This window comes from Tupaia chinensis, unplaced genomic scaffold (assembly GCF_000334495.1).
Source record: "Tupaia chinensis unplaced genomic scaffold, TupChi_1.0 Scaffold000159_1, whole genome shotgun sequence".
Taxonomy (NCBI): Eukaryota; Metazoa; Chordata; class Mammalia; order Scandentia; family Tupaiidae; genus Tupaia; species Tupaia belangeri.
The window spans coordinates 7,798,640-7,801,846 of record NW_006159630.1 but is presented as its reverse complement, the minus strand read 5'-3'; the positions used below and the strand labels follow the sequence as shown (position 1 = coordinate 7,801,846).

At 51.9% G+C, this 3,207-nt stretch overlaps 1 protein-coding gene across 1 annotated transcript in view; it reads left to right on the top strand.

Moving 5' to 3' along the window:
- Positions 1-2,954: 2,954 nt before the first annotated feature.
- DNAI2 (dynein axonemal intermediate chain 2) overlaps positions 2,955-3,207 on the top strand; it is a 36,607-nt gene continuing 36,354 nt past the window's right edge. Inside the window, exon 1 of the mRNA XM_006145857.2 lies at positions 2,955-3,050. The gene's annotated coding sequence lies outside the window, so the exon portion shown is untranslated. The remainder of the gene's footprint in view (positions 3,051-3,207) is intronic.

The following is a 3,207-nucleotide window of genomic DNA, read 5'->3' as shown; positions in this document are numbered from 1 at the left end:
CCGCAGTAGGGCGCGGTCGGGCTGCAGTCTGCTCTCTCTCCATCCTGCTGGGATTTTAGGCACACCCACAGATACCTGGGGTGTTCGTCACACCACCAAGGCCAGGATTCAGGCTACTGTCAGCTCTTGGGAATCTGGCTCCTTATACACCAGGCCACAGAGTCAGCCCAAGTGATTTTTGTTTCTTTAACCAGTAGGCTATTGGTCAGACCAGTTTTCATCTTTTTAAAATGGTTTGGAAGAAAAAATGAGCTCAGCCACAGTGGCATGTGCTAAGATACTACGCTATAGGCTGGGACCACATGGGAGGCCCGGGTTCAATTCCAGGTCCAGCCTAAAGGCTAGGCATAACAGTCCCCACCTGTAAGCCAGGAGCTGGAAGGCTGAGTCAGGAAGATTGGGACACAGCAAGACCGTGTCTCGAAAAATTTTAAAATTGCAGCCAATTTTGATGGTAAAGAGCACTAACTTGGGACCAGCAGATAGCATAATGGTTACATCGCTGGACTCCCATGTAGTCAACCAGGGTTCGAGTTCTGGACCAACAGCTTAAAACTCATGCCGGGCGCATGTGCGTGCATACCCAAAATCCTGAGAGGAGAATACAGGAGACATTGTGGCATGGCCTCTCCTCTGGAGATCGATCTCTCACTTTCTGTCTCTCTTTGTCTCTGCAGCCAGCGCACGCACCCGATAGCAGAAATCTGTCTAAAAAAAGAGCACTGACTTTGAACTTTAAGCAGCACAATATACCCCACCCAAAGAATTTCATTCTTCTCATTCATACACCTGTACTACAGAAAGAAGTAAATCATTATGGCATGGCCTCTCCTCTGGAGATCGATCTCTCACTTTCTGTCTCTCTTTGTCTCTGCAGCCAGCGCACGCACCCGATAGCAGAAATCTGTCTAAAAAAAGAGCACTGACTTTGAACTTTAAGCAGCACAATATACCCCACCCAAAGAATTTCATTCTTCTCATTCATACACCTGTACTACAGAAAGAAGTAAATTATTGTAATGTTTTTCATTTCATCCATCAAGAATATGTGAAAATGGGTTTTGCCTTTTGTCACTGAGTTACCCGCACGGTATCTTTGTGGCCTGCCCGGCCTGAAGGGTTACTGTCCGCCAGTAGTTTCCCGCCTGCTAACTGCTGGAAACCTGGCGTGGCCTCCATTCTGGGCCCAGACATTTCTAAGGATTTACGAATGAGGGAGCACAGCGTCTGACACGATCCGCACTATTTAGCTACAGTTCCAGGTCTTATGCAGACATTTTGGTAAAAACCCCTGCAATCTCAGGGACCAGCCGGTGGTGTGGTGGTTAAGGTGCTGGACACTCCCACATGGCCAACAACGGTTCGAGTCCTGGACCTGGTGGCTTCCCTTCTTACTTTCCTCTCTCTCTCTCTCTCTGGTCAAATTGAAATGAATAAATAAATAAATAAATCTTTAAAAAAAAAAAAAAAAAAAGAAAACAACACAAACAAAAAAACTTTAAAAAAAAAAAAAAAAAAGAGGCAAACATCTCAAACTTTACAAAATGTGTGAGAAGGTGACAATTCTCCAGAATCCAACAACCCAGAGCGAAGCGCCACGAACACTTCGGTGCATATTCTGCAAGTGTCGTTCTAAAATGTTGGTGGCGTGACAAAGGCCGCTGCAGGTTCCTTTCAACCTTGCCACCATGGGCAATGTGTTGGGGCCAGGGGCGGGTGCCCTGTGCCTGCACCCTCAACCAGCTCGCAGCCTCCCGCAAAGTGGGTCCATGTCCCGCCTCTCTGACCCCCAAAGCCCCACCGAACGTGAAATTCTTTGGGTGGGGTATATTGCGTTGCTTAATTAAAGTTCAAAGTCAGTGATCTTTTTTCTTGTTTTAGACAGAGATTTTTGCTATAGGGTATGTGCCCTGGCTGCAGAGACAGAGACAGAAAGCGAGAGATCAACCCCCAGGGGAGGAGCCATGCCACCATCTCTCTGTATTCTCCTCTCAGTGGGGCTTTCAGCTGCACCCCACCCGCCTGCCACTCCATCAGCACCGCCTCCAGAGGAGAGGTAGTGGCAGCAGCTGCTTTGGGGACTGGCTCTAATCAGAGTGGCCCCACCAGGCGCCAGTAGTTGGGACTTTCCTTGCACGCCCCCTCTTGGTGGCAGGTGCCGGTGGTGACACACACTACAGAGGCTGGGAGGCTAGAAGGGAGGCGTGCTCCCGGCCTGTGTTTTCACTGCTCCGAGACCCTCAGACCCTTGCAGCCCTCCTCCAGGGGGCTACTGGACTGCCTCTCAGGAGCCCCGCAAGCTGGCCCAACTGGCCTCTGCAAATCCCTCCTCAGCTTCCTCCTGCAGGGACTGCCAGCCTTGGTCAAGCTGATCTCCCTGCAGTCCCCCATGCCTACTTCCCATCTAGCCCCTGCCCCTCAGCTTATACCAAGCCTCCCACACATCTGGAATGTTCCCCCACTCCTTCTCCCTGCAGCTCAGCCATTTTCCAAGGCTCAGTTCCAACCTCGAATCCCACCGCTTGGATGACGCATCCCTGGCCTGCCTCTGTCGGCTCGGCATCTGTCCCTGAACTCGGGTTAACCTCATTCTGTGCAGAAGTACACAGCTGGCGTCACCCGGACCCCTCAGATACCGCCTCTGGCAATAGCAGAAACCTCTCCAACCACAACAAAAAAAGAATTAAGGTAAGAGTTTGTTTTGGTGCCCCAAATTGTGAAATCCATGCAAAGTTACTTTGGGTTTTTTCCATAATGTACATTTTCGCCAAACTTAATTACTATTCCTGGTGTTTTACTAACTTGTTGGTCCAATTTTATACTAACTCTAGAGACCTCCAGATGAGGGCGGAGGAGGACAGTCACGTGGTCTGGGTCGCCCTGGGCTCTGGCCAGAGTCCCGCCCCGGCTCCCGCGCCCCACCCCCAGGTTGCCAGGCAACCGGTAAACGCTGCTCTGGTCCGTTTGAGGCACGCTGGAGCCGGGGAAGCCGGGACCTAGGCTCCGCGCTTCTGTAGTGGCTCAGAGACGGCGGCAGCCCCGGATCGAGGGTAAGAGGCAGCCGGGAGAGGCCGTGCAAGTGGGCAGCGAAAAGGACAGCCCCAGGAGTAATACTCATCCCAACAGCCCAGACACTCCTCCTGGAAGCTTCCCTGTGGGATCCTCTGCGGGAGAGTGGCGGGGCCCCCACGGCCCCGGGCACCGCCA